Source organism: Arachis hypogaea, chromosome 14, assembly GCF_003086295.3.
Source record: "Arachis hypogaea cultivar Tifrunner chromosome 14, arahy.Tifrunner.gnm2.J5K5, whole genome shotgun sequence".
NCBI lineage: Eukaryota > Viridiplantae > Streptophyta > Magnoliopsida > Fabales > Fabaceae > Arachis > Arachis hypogaea.
In genome coordinates this window covers 73,526,061-73,540,152 of record NC_092049.1, presented here as the reverse complement: position 1 = coordinate 73,540,152, position 14,092 = coordinate 73,526,061, and the positions used below count along the sequence as shown (strand labels likewise).

General features: G+C 40.0%; 1 non-coding gene across 1 annotated transcript; it reads left to right on the top strand.

Moving 5' to 3' along the window:
• Positions 1 to 143: 143 nt before the first annotated feature.
• Positions 144 to 251, top strand: LOC112746711 (small nucleolar RNA R71). Its single transcript, XR_003174580.1, has one exon. It is a non-coding gene; the product is annotated as a small nucleolar RNA R71 (small nucleolar RNA).
• Positions 252 to 14,092: the final 13,841 nt, after the last annotated feature.

Here is a 14,092-nt window from a genome sequence, read left to right as displayed (position 1 = left end):
TTATTTGCAACCATGTCAATGAGTTCTTGAGCTTCTGCAGGTGTTTTCTTTAGGTGAATGGATCCACCTGCAGAAGTATCCAATGACATCTTAGATAACTCAGACAGACCATCATAGAATATATCCAGGATGGTCCATTCTGAAAGCATGTCAGAAGGACACTTTTTAGTCAACTGTTTGTATCTTTCCCAAGCTTCATAGAGGGATTCACCTTCTTTCTGTCTGAAGGTTTGAATATCAGCTCTAAGCTTGCTCAGCTTTTGAGGAGGAAAGTACTTTGCTAAGAAAGCCGTGACCAGCTTATCCCAAGAGTTCAGGCTGTCTTTGGGATGAGAATCCAACCATAATCTAGCTCTGTCTCTTACAGCAAAAGGGAAAAGCATGAGCCTGTAGACTTCAGGATCTACTCCATTAGTCTTAACAGTATCACATATCTGCAAGAATTCAGTTAAGAACTGAAAAGGATCTTCAGATGGAAGTCCATGAAACTTGCAGTTCTGCTGCATCAGAGAAACTAATTGAGGTTTCAGCTCAAAGTTGTTTGCTCCAATGGCAGGAATGGAGATGCTTCTTCCATGTAAATTGGAATTAGGTGCAGTAAAGTCACCAAGCATCTTCCTTACATTATTATTATTTTTTGCTACCATCTCCTCTTCCTGTTCAAAAATTTCTGAAAGGTTATCTCTGGATTGTTGTATTTTAGCTTCTCTTAATTTTTTCTTCAGAGTCCTTTCAGGTTCTGGATCTGCTTTAACAAAAATGTTCTTGTCCTTGCTCATGCTCATATGACAAAGAAGAGGGCACAGAAAAAATAGTAATAATAATATGGATCCTTTATACCACAGTATAGGGATCCTTGTGTTAGTAGAAGAAAAGAAGGGAAGAAAATCTGAACTCAGAGAGAGAGGGGGTTCGGATTTTTGGAGAGTTGAAGGAAAGATGTTAGTATATCAATAAACAAATAGAAGAAGATGAGAGGGGGAAGTGAATTTTCGAAAACAATTTTTGAAAAAGAGTTAGTGATTTTCGAAAATAGTTTTTGAAAAAGGTTAGTATTTTTTTTGAAAAATTTTTAAAATAAAAAATAAAAATAATTAGTTAATAAAAAAGAAATTTTTGAAAAAGAGGGAAGATATTTTCGAAAATTAGAGAGAGAGAGAGTTAGTTAGGTAGTTTTGAAAAAGTTAAGAAACAAACAAAAAGTTAGTTAGTTAGTTGAAACAAATTTGAAAATATAAGAAGTTGGGAAGTTAGAGAAGATATTTTGAAATCAAATTTTGAAAAAGATAAGATAAGAAGATATTTTTGAAAAGATATGATAGAAATTAGTTTTTGAAAAAGATTTGAATTTTTAAAATCACAATTAATGACTTGATTCACAAGAAATCACAAGATATGATTCTAGAACTTAAAGTTTGAATCTTTCTTAACAAGCAAGTAACAAACTTGAAATTTTTGAATCAAAACATTAATTGATTATGTTATTTTCGAAAATTTGATATAAAAATAAGAAAAATATTTTTGGAATTTTCGAAAATAACTAAGAATTTGAAAAAGATTTGATTTTTGAAAAAGATTTTGAAAAAGATAAGATTTTCAAATTGAAAATTTGATTTGACTCATGAGAAAAAATTTGATTTTAAAAATTTTTGAAAAAGTCAATCCAAATTTTCTAATTTGATGAGAGAAAAAGGGAAAGATATTTTTTTTTTGATTTTTTGGAATTTTTATGATGAGAGAGAAAAACACTAAAAAGATGCAATGCATGAAATTTTTAGATCAAAACATGTGATGTATGCAAGAATGCTATGAATGTCAAGATGAACACCAAGAACACTATGAATGTCAAGATGAACATCATAGACACAATTTTGAAAAATTTTTAATGCAAAGAAAACATGTAAGACACCAAACTTAGAAATCTTTCATGTTTAGACTCTAAGAAACGAAAAATGCACATGTAAAACAAGAAAAGACACAAAACATGAAAACATCAAGATCAAACAAGAAGACTTACCAAGAACAACTTGAAGATCATGAAGAACACTATGAATGCATGGAAATTTTCGAAAAATGCAAGATGTACATGCAATTGACACAAAACTTATAACATGACACATGACTCAAACAAGAAACATGAAATATTTTTTATTTTTTTTATTTTCTAAATATTTTTTTGGATTTTTATTTTATATTTTTTTTCGAAAAATTATTTTGAAAAAGAAAAATAAGGATTCCAAAATTTTTAATATGAATTCCAGGAATCTTATGCTCTAAAGCTCCAATCAAAGGGTCAGGCATGGCTTAATAGCCAGCCAAGCTTTAGTATGTAACTCAGACATGACACGCCTGACATTCCTTACATTCAACAGCCAATTGGCTAAGAAAGATAAAGAAGCTCTTCTCTTGAGTATAAGAATTGAGACATGGCTTTACAGCCAGCCAGGCTTCAACATGCTTCATGAAATACTAGAATTCATTCTTCAAAATTTTGAAGCCATAGAATAATTTATTTTTGAAAACATTTTTTTTTCGAAAACAAAGGAGAAAATTTTTTTGAAAGGCTTTTGAAAAATTTTTGAAAACAAAACAAAAAGAAAAATTACCTGATCTGAGCAACAAGATGAACCGTCAGTTGTCCAAACTCGAACAATCCCCGACAACGGCGCCAAAAACTTGGTGCACGAAATTGTGATGTCCAGGCTCGAACAATCCCTGGCAACGTGAGCAACTTGGTACACGTAATCGTGATTACACTTTAATTATGTAAAATTCATGGCTCTTTCTTGTCTCTGGCAATGGCGCCAAGAACATGGTGCCAATGCCATGGTTCACAACTTCGATACAACTAACCAGCAAGTGCACTGGGTCGTCCAAGTAATACCTTACGTGAGTAAGGGTCGAATCCCACGGAGATTATTGGTATGAAGCAAGCTATGGTCACCTTGCAAATCTCAGTCAGGCAGATATAAATTGATAATGATGTTTTCGAATAATAAATAATAGAATAGGGATAGAAATACTTATGTAATTCATTGGTGAGAATTTCAGATAAGCGAATAGAGATGCTTTTCGTTCCTCTGAACCTCTGCTTTCCTGCTATCTTCATCCAATCAGTCTTACTCCTTTCCATGGCTGGCTTTATGTGATACATCACCACTGTCAATGGCTACTTTCGGTCATCTCTCGGGAAAATGATCCAATGCCCTGTCACGGCATGGCTAATCGTCTGGAGGCATCACCCTTGCCAATGGCTTCATCTTATCCTCTCAGTGAATAATATGCTCACGCACCCTGTCACGGCACGGCTATTCATCTGTCGGTTCTCGATCATGCTGGAATAGGATTTACTATCCTTTTGCGTCTGTCACTAACGCCCTGCAATCGCGAGTTAGGAGCTCGTCACAGTCATTCAATCATTGAATCCTACTCGGAATACCACAGACAAGGTTTAGACTTTCCGGATTCTCTTGAATGCCGCCATCATTCTAGCTTACGCCACGAAGATTCTGGTTAGGAGATCTAAGAGATATTCATTCTAGCTTATTTCATGTAGAACAGAAGTGTTTGTCAGGCACGCGTTCATAAGGGAGAAGGATGATGAGCGTCACACATAATCATCACCTTTATCACGTTCTTGGGTGCGAATGGATATCCTAGAAGCGAAATAAGATGAATTGAATAGAAAACAGTAGTACTTTGCATTAATCTTTGAGAAACAGCAGAGCTCCACACCTTAATCTATGGAGTGTAGAAACTCTACCGTTAAAAATACATAAGTGAAAGGTCCAGGAATGGCCGAATGGCCAGCCCCTCTGATCTAAGAACCAGGCGTCCAAAGATGTCTAATACAATAGTAAGAGGTCCTATTTATAATAAACTAGTCACTAGGGTTTACATGAGTAAGTAATTGATGCATAAATCCACTTCCGGGGCCTACTTGGTGTGTGTTTGGGCTGAGCTTAAGTGTGGCACGTGTAGAGGTCCTCCTTGGAGTTGAACGCCAGTTTTAGTGCCAGTTTGGGCGTTCAACTCTGGTTTTGGCTCCTTTTCTGGCGCTGGACGCCAGATTTGGGTAGAAAGCTGGCATTGAACGCCAGTTTACGTCATCTATTCTTGGCCAAAGTATGGACTATTATACATTGCTGGATAGCCCTGGATGTCTACTTTCCAACGCAATTGGAATCGCGCCATTTCGAGTTTTGTAGCTCTAGAAAATCCACTTTGAGTGCAGGGAGGTCAGAATCCAACAGCATCAGCAGTCCTTCTTCAACCTCTGAATCTGATTTCTGCTCAAGTCCCTCAATTTCAGCCAGAAAATACCTGAAATCACAGAAAAACACACAAACTCATAGTAAAGTCCAGAAATGTGAATTTAACATAAAAACTGATGAAAACATCCCTAAAAGTAACTAGATCCTACTAAAAACATACTAAAAACAATGCCAAAAAGCGTATAAATTATCCGCTCATCAATCAACTGTCGGATTTCTCGTCTCGGATGAAAAATACCAGGTACAGCTACAGCATGGCTAATCATCTGTCGGTTCCCGCTAGCATCGGAATAGGATCCATTGATCCTTTTGCATACTGTCACTTGCGCCCAACGTTCGCAGGTTTGAAGCTCGTCATAGTCATCCCTTCCCGGATCCTACTCGGAATACCACAGACAAGGTTTAGACTTTCCGGATCGCAAGAATGCTGTCAATTGTTCTAGCCTATACCACAAAGATACTAATCTCACGGACTCGGTCTGTGTATTAGATATCCAAGAGAATATACTCCGGCTGTCGTCCAATGACTACGTTGAACATCATGTAGACCACTTTGTGGTTGTCAGGCACGCGGATCTTGGCTAAGTGAGTAACAAAGATTGGGTGATTGTCACGGGTCACCCCTTCATTCTGGCTTAACTGAATTAAGTACGAGAGTATATCTTGGAGAAGAAGTAGGCGTTAATTGAATAGAAAAACAATAGTAATTGCATTAATCCATGAAAAACAGCAGAGCTCCATACCTTAATCTATGGGGTGTAGAAACTCCACTGTAGAAAATACATAAGTGAAAAGGGTCTAGGCATGGCCGAATGGCTAGCTTCCATGCCAAAGGTCTAAGGACTAAACGACCAGAGATAAAAACCTATATAATAAATCTCTAAAAGTAGTTTTTATACTAAACTAGTAACCTAGGTTTACAGAAAATGAGTAACTAAGTGCAGATAGTGCAGAAATCCACTTTCGGGGCCCACTTGGTGTGTGCTTGGGCTGAGCATTGAAGCTTTTTCATGCATAGGCTGTTCCTAGAGTTAAACGCCAGCTTTGGTGCCAGTTTGGGCGTTTAACTCCAATTCTGGTGCCAGTTTGGTCGTTTTACGCCAAGATGTTTTAGGCTGACTTTGAACGCCAGTTTGGGCCAGCAAATCTCGGGCAAAGTATGGACTATTATATATTGATGGAAATCCCAGGATCTCTACTTTCCAACGCGATTGAGAGGGCATAAATTGGGCTTCTGTAGCTCCAGAAACTCCACTTTGAGTGCAACAGGGTCAGAATCCAACAGTATCTGCAGTCCTTTTTCAGCCTCTGAATCAGATTTTTGCTCAGGTCCCTCAATTTCAGCCAGAAAATACCTGAAATCATAGAAAAATACACAAACTCATAGTAAAGTCCAGAAATGTGATTTTTGAATAAAAAATAACAAAAATATAATAAAAAGTAACTAAAACATACTAAAAACTATGTAAAAACAATGCCAAAAAGGCTATAAATTATCCACTCATCAATGACACATTTTCTAAATTTAGTGTGGGATAGCTTGTTGGTTTAGACTATACTCAAAACGGAAATTTATTGGTAAATTCTAGATCAACATAAAATCTCGCATCAACTGCCGATGCACTACGCCTCGCCGTCACAGCCGCGTTGCCGTCATGCACAAGGGGAGAAGAAGGAGAGCGACGGGGAGAAGAGGAAGGGATGGCACCGTGACTGGGCTCGCCGCCGTTGCGTCACAGTCGCAGGAGCTTCCAGTTCTGCCGCCTCCAAGCACGAGCCAGTAAGAGAGGAAGACGTCGCCACCGCTGTTTGCGTTGTCATCTCCTGTCCGCGCCGTCGCCGTTCGCAAAGAGAGAGAGACGCGCGGCGAAGGAGTTGCTGCCGTGGAGAAGCCACCGTGTTCTGCTGTCGCCACCAGATTTGCCACTGCCAAAGCTTCTGGTCGAGCCTCCGTTCCTGGGAAAAACTACCGTAAGGTTTTAAGTATTGGGTTTTGTTTCGTTTGAGTTTTCGGAAACATTACAATTATTGCATGTTAGTTTCAGTTCCCGTTGCCTAAGTCCAGTTGATAAACCCCCTTTTTAGGGTTTATCTTGTGTTGAATTTAGAGCATTTTGATAACCTTTTCTCACATTTATTCAATGAAATAGCATGATTTTGTGATTGTCTCTTTATTTGTTCTTAAATGTGAAAACATGGTTTTTAGACCTTTAATTTGATGAATTTTATCTCCCTTTGATTCCACTAGATGCCTTAATGTGTTTGCTAGTGATTTCAGATTGAAAAGGGTTAGGAAAGGATCAAAGGAGTGGAAGGAAAGCATACAAAGTGGAGAAATCATGAAAAGCCAAAGATTTGGAAAAAGCCCATGGAGGCGCGCGCGCACTATGCGCCTACGCGCAGATTGTGAAATGCTCCAGGGACGCGTACACGCACTGTGCGCTTACGCGCCGAAGGCCGCACGTGATTTTTAAAGACTCATGCCTAGCAATTTTGGAGGGTTTCTGGCCCCATTTGGAGCTGGGTTTTTGGTGGGAAAAGGCTAAATAGACCAAGAAATGAAGGGGAAGACATTATAGACACCACTACACACATTAGAGAGAGTTTTAGTTAGTTTTAGAGAGAGAAGCTCTCACTTCTCTCTAGGATTAGGATTAGGTTAGATCTAGATTAGGAACTCTTAGATCTAGGTTTAATTTCATGCTTTGATTCACTTTTCCTTTTGTAATTCTTCTTCTTCTACATCTCTTCTCTTTAGTTTAGCATTTAATTATTGTAATTATCTACTTTTATGTGATGCACTTTTGTTCTTCTATTTCTTTTTAATGCAATGCATGTTTTGATTTCCTTTATTGTTCATTTAATTTGTTGTTGTTTAATTCCTTGCAATTGAGTAGTGTAGATTTACCTTCTTTGCAATTTTACTATGCTTTCCTTTTATGCCTTCCATGTGTTTAATGAAATGCTTGGAAGGAGGTTAGAGTAGAATTTTATGCTCTTGGCTTGGGACTGTAACTTAGGAACTCTTGAGTTACTAATGCCCAAGTAATTGATGATTGGGAGCCATTAACTCTAGGTCTCACTAATTGAATTGGTGGAGAGTTAGGACTTATGGACTTGGATTGATATAGCTCATTTGACTTTCCTTTACCTAGTTAGAGGATGACTTAATGGGATTGATCCTTGCCAATTCTCATGTTGTGGTTAGTGATAGGGATAGAGATCCTTGACCACCAAACCTTACCAAGACCTTTTTAGCTATTAGTTTATTTTCATTGCCATTTATCTTTCATGTCTCTTATCAAAACCCCAAACATTAATCCTAACCAATAACAAGAACACTTTATTACAATTCCTAGGGAGAATGACCCGAGGTTTAAATACTTCGGTTTATAGATTTTAGGGGTTTGTACATGTGACAAACAAATTTTTGTATGAAAGGATTATTGATTGGTTTAGAAACTATACTTGCAACGAGATCTCATTGGAGAAATTCTAAACCGTCAAAAATTCGTTCATCAAAATGGCGCCGTTGCCGGGGATTTGCAATGGTGTTATGTTATTGGTTATTGTATATATGTGAATATTGTGAATAGGTTTGTCTTTTGCTTGTTTACTAGTTTTTGTTAGTTTTATTTTGTTTTTCCACTATGAATTCCCACTTTGGCTATGAGTTTGGTTCTCACTATGTTGTAGGAAATGTGGACTTTACTGACAACATGTACCAAGGATGGAACACTTCAAGATGGGAGGAGCCTCAAGGAATTGATCACTCCTATTGGCAACAACCTCCGGATACTCATAGGTATAATTCACATCCTAGTGCATGCCAATTCAATGGCCATGGTGACTCTTTTTGTGATAATCAAGTACCACCACCATATGCTTATGACCCTTACCCTCGACATGACTATCAACCATGCTCACAAGCCCATTTTTACGAAGCACCTTCTTGTGACCCATACCCACCATATAACCAATCACCCATACCATTTCCTTGTGACTGTTATGAGCAAGAACCTTTAGAACCACCACAACCCTATCGTGATTACCACCAAGAACCACCTCAATACATACCATCTCCATACCCTTACCAAGAAGAACCGCCTGCCCACTATGAACCCTTTCTCCAAAATAATGAACCTTCCTATCCACCCCAAGCCCCAAATAGATTATTCTCTCACCTTGCTACTTCAAGGCCAAGCGGATATGTAAAGGAACACCCTAGAGTTTATGACTAATTTGTCTAAGGTAGTGGATTGTTTAGCCTACCAATGCTTGAACACTCAAGGTGTCTCCATAGCCACATGTGAAAAACCAAAAGAGGAGCAACGCATGAAAGAGAAATTGGAAAATCCGGTGGAGAAGAAGGAAGAGTCGAGCTTTGTGTTGGAGCAATTGGAGAAACCTAGGGTCATTGAAGAAAAGGAAGAAGTGGTTGAAGATCTAGGAGATGTGGAACCACCATGGCAGTCTCAACAACCTCCGGAGCATATAAAGATTGAAGAATATGAGAAGGTTGATCAAGATATGGATTCAATCATCAATGAATTCTTATCAATAATTGAATCCTCTCCCATGGGGCGTGAAACTGATGCTATTGAAAACAACGCAACACCAAATGATGTTGGTGATCTCATTGAAGACTCTTCCATCAAAGGTGAAGTTGATATGGAAGTAGATTTCACACAACCTCCCAAGTTTGACTTGATTGATGATGAGGAGGAATTGGAAGAAGTCAACAAGCAAGAAGAAGATGAAAGAAGTTGTCAAGAGGTGGAGCTACTCAAAGAAGAGCATAAGGGAATAGACCTTGCATTGTCTAAGTGTGGGGAGGTTTCCCTCCCTAAATCACCGTCCAACATGACATTCAAGTGGGTAAAATCCTCAAACCTAAGCTTTACTTTCTCACTTGAATATGGCTTGATTGAAATGGATGGACAACTTAGAACTCTTTGTAAAACTAAGAGTAAGAAGGAGTTGTGTAGTGGTTGGAAGTTTGGAATTAGGCTCATTGATGTCAAAGCTTCAAAGCATAGGGACCATGATTGGATGAATACCACTTTACATGGGTCTAGGAAAAAGACTTGGTATGCTAAAGAGAATTCTACTTGTCAACCACCCCAATGGAAAATTCATAGAGACCAACTATGGAAGCTCGTATCTTGGGTGGACTTCCATCCAAACTTGGTGAAGATGGTTGGAGCTTCTGTCAACCATTTGAGGAGCAAAGACCCTTGGAGATTCAAGGATGAGTACAAGCATAAGCCACCATGACAAAGAGCTTCCCAAATGTCCAACTTAAGGACTTAAACTAAAAGTGCTAGATGGGAGACACCCCACCATGGTAAACTTTTTCCACCCCCTTGAATTTTTTATTAATAAGTGAATTGAGTTACCACTGTAGATAGTTTTCTTTCCATATATTTCTTTCAATAAATTGGTTGTAGGTTGCTTGTGGAGCAAGTCTCTTTTGCTTGTATTTGAAGATTCTAAAAAAAAGCCAAAAAGAAATTTTGTCATTTTGTATTTTTGGCTAATTTTGAGCTGTAGGTAATATTAGGAGGATTTTAAGCTGTTTTTGTTATTTCTGAAAAAAAAAAAGAGAGGGGACAGGGATGCGTACGCACGCTGTGCGCGCACACATCCATACACAGATGCAGGCCCATACATTTCCCAGAGAGTTAGGCCATCCTTGTGCCAACACTAGGCTAATGGCATAACCTCATGCACGCGTATGCGCACTGCGTGCATACGCGTCGATACGCATAATCTGCAACGCACGCGAACGCGCACATACCGCGCGCGCGTCGACTCACTAAAGCAGTTCCCAGGACTACAACCCGAGAGTTGTGATGATGCTGGGCTAGCATTAAGCCTCTGGCCTAACTCACCCCATGCGGACGCACACTGTACGCGTTCGGGCCCACGCCTACATCTTCCACCTACGCAAAAGTGTACTTGACACTTCCGCGCCACTCGCTCATTTTCCCATCCGCGCGGATGCGCACAGTGCGCGCACGCGCGGATTCAAATTAATTAATCCCAAGGGATGCGAGAACCCTAGCGCAGTCGCGCACTTCCACCCCCTTCTTTTCAACGTTCACTCTTCCCTCCCCTCCTTCCAAACCTCCACAGTCACCACCCATAACCGCCACCGTCTAGCGAACATTTCGTCACCGCCGGCCGCCTTCACCCCATCTCCTCTTTCTTCCTCCCTTATCCTCTTTTCTCACCGTTCTCTCTTATCTGCTCCCTCTCTCATTTCCCATCTTTCCACCCCTCTGCCTATTCCCCCCTCCTCTGCCACCGAACTCCGTCGCGGCCACCAGCTACCGCCGGCGAGCATCTGGACTTCACTTCCCTCCATTTCTCCTCTTCCTCAATCACCACCCACCTCTATCATCACTGCAACCACCCTCTACTCTACTGCCCCGGGCCACTACGCTGTGCGCTCCTCATTGCGCCACCATGAGTCCGCCGTCACCACTGCTGGGTGGCGCTGTCATCAACCATCATTTCCTCTATTTCTCTCTTTCATTTCTGCTTCTGCACTCCAGGTTACCCCTGCCTCTTCTCTATTTCTTTACTATTTTTCATTAATTTTGGTATGATTAGATTAGATTAATTAGTTGAATAATCTGTTTGTTAGGTTAGCTTAGAAATGCATGCTGTTAGGTAGTTAGGATGTGGTTAGATGATTTTAGGCCTGATAAGTGCTCTGTTGTGTTTATTTTGTCCAAGTGTTACATGCTGAATGATGAGTGGTGTGCTCTATTTTATATGTTCTGTTTCACTGCTGTCTTGCTTGCTTAATGCTGCCAAGTCATATGAGTCCCTTGATTGTTCTACCTATTTGATATGGTGAACTCATATGACTGTTTTTGCTATTTGGGAACGTCTAAATTACTGCCGGAATGCTGCCCGAATTTCTAAAAATTGTTATTCTTCAACTTGTCACTTAGGATTGGACTAGGTACCTCTCATATTGAGCTTCGATTGAGTTTACTAAGTTCAACCCTAGGTTACTTGGGTTGGTATTGCCGCTTTTGTCATGATTCCCGTGTTATGCATCCATTCGAACCTTTCCGTGCTTTCACTTTTCAAGTTAGTCAAATGCCTTTTGAATTGTGCTACATTCACCATTTGATTTAGCTTGACAATATCTTTGAACATGGTTCACTATTTTACAACATTTGGTGCATTTCAACTTGTGTAACTCTTTCTCACTCAAATTGATTTCTAACTTGTCTTAGTTACACAAAGTACATTTCACCCTTTGCAACACCAATTATTGCATAATCCATGACCATGACATTGATTGATGACTTGCTTTTAAATAATTGCTTCTTTTGCAATCTCTTATTTCATCATAAATGACTGCTTCCTCCTCATGTTTGTTAGTATGCGTGTTACCCGTACTTTTGATTCATTGTGATTAAGCAAATGACCATCATACCCCTAACCGTTGAACTAATTTTTCTAACTTTTAACTTGCCTAACATACTAATTTTTCTTTTTAGTTTTCAACTAACTCTCTAACCATTCTTTTTGGGTATGATGCTCATTGAGCTTAATGAACAAGCATTGTGCAGATATTGCTTGCATTCTTGGTTTATGGCTTTTGTATTGAATGCTACTTCTTGTTGCTTGTATTCCAAGTTTTCTTCTTTTTAACTCACTTCATTTTAATATGCCATTCCTTGCCTTTCCATGCCCCTATTTGGCCTATTTGTTATATCATGTCATATTTGCTTTCAGGATGGCCGATAGAGGAAAAGCAAAGGCTACTACCTCAAGAAAGAGGAAGAAATCTCAAGCCTCTACCCTCTCTCCTTATGCCAACTATGCCATGAACCCACTTAATGAAGTAGATAAACAGAATTAGCTGCTACCACCCATTGACACGTACAAATTTCCCAATCTTTACTGCGAGCTGCGCTTCCCTACTTATCAGAAGATAAAACTAAACATTGAGAAGAAATTGGCCCTTCCTAATGACCTGAGGCGCTCCATTAATACCCGTATTCAGGGATTGGGCTTAGGCTTTGTTGATAGAGATTTTGGAAGAATAAACACTTCATGGGTCAAGGAGTTCTACTGCAACCTCTTTCGCACGACCCTTGAGTCAGTCCACCTACGGGGCGGGCAGTTCTTAGTGACTGAGGCTGCTATTGAGGGTGTATTACATTGCCTACCTCGAACTGGTGACACATGTGCATACCAGTAGGCAGAGATAGTAATAAATGCTATGAACTTTGATTATGAGGTGCTGAAGTGCGTTACTGCCACAACGGACGCCCCTTGGGTAATGGATGCTGACAACAAGAAGCCCAAGGGGATGTTATTTGGTTATCTGTCTAGAGAGGCTAGGACTTGGCAGTAGATATTCGCCCACTATGTCCTTCCTACTACCCATTTTTCTGAGATTCCAATGGATATGCTTTTTCCGATTGGCTGTGTCATGGAGGGGAAGGAGGTATACTTCCCCCGGCTGTTCAGGCGAGGCATGTGGCGAGCACACATCCGTGGCCTACTACCTTTTCCCAGTGCCCCATGGAGGGACGATGACGTGACACCACCACCCCTAGACGACGACGACAAGAAGGTTACTATTCCGTGGGGTACGTAGGTGCACGAGAAGCCCCCATCCAAGCGCCGCTCTCGAGCTAGAGCAGCAGTAGAGGCAACTAGACCTTCATCTTCTACAGCAGCGGCAGTACCTTCCTCTTCTTCAGCAGCAGTAGTAGCACCTTTACCACCACCACCAGCACCCGAGCCGACATATCTGCTAGTACAGTGCTTGTTTCGCTTCATGGAGCGCAACGAGTATCGTATCATGCGATGTCTCGATCGCATAAACCAGGTGTTTGTATCACAGGGCATTGAGCTTCCCCCTCTCCCCGACTCTCCCGCTTCCGATGCGGAGGATCACGAGGCAGAACACGAGGAGGAGCATGTTGAGGAGCCGATTTGGCAGGAGGCACCTCCACAGACGCAGGCTACTCAAGAGACCCAGCAGCCTCCCGAGGAGCCAGTGCCCCAGATTGAGCCCCAGCCGGAACCAGATGCGACTGTTGACCCTCACCATGAGCCCTATCAGTAGCATCGAGGATGATGATTCATCTTAAGTGTGGGGAGGTCACCATCATCGCCGTCGGTGGATTTGGTGAACATTTTCAGACACTATCACTTAGTTCATCTTATTTTGCTTTATTTTGCACTATTTTGGGATTATTGTACATATTTGCTATTGTGGATACTTTTATTTTGGTTATTGCACACTTTTATTGTATATATTGCATTTTAGCCTTGTGGTTGTGATTTAAAAAATGTTTTGAATTGTTGAAAACCTAGTTAAACCCTTTGTGCATAAAAGAATTTGTTTTGATTGAAAAAAGAGGGTAAACTAAGGAATTCTAGAATTTCTTAATCACAACATTGTATTTAGAATAAGCTTAATCAAAATAATGAATTTTTCCAAGGAATTTATATAAAGGGCACCACCCCAATTGAGTGGAAAATTTTTGTGGAACTTGCATGAATTCATACTTTTGTGGATCATATTTTGAGCTAAGAACACAAGATTGTGAGTTTTGAGCCTAATTGTGTGGTGACATTTTATAACCACTTAGTTTTCTTCTTGTGTGAAATTGTTCTCCTCCTATAATTGTGATCTTTGATTTGTTTAATTCTTTATGTCTAAATATTCCTTTTATTCATGCTTTATATGATTGAGGCCATTATTTCATTAGCTCACTTACCCAAATAGCCCACCTTTTACTCTCCATTGTCAACCAAATTTGAGCCTACGCTTA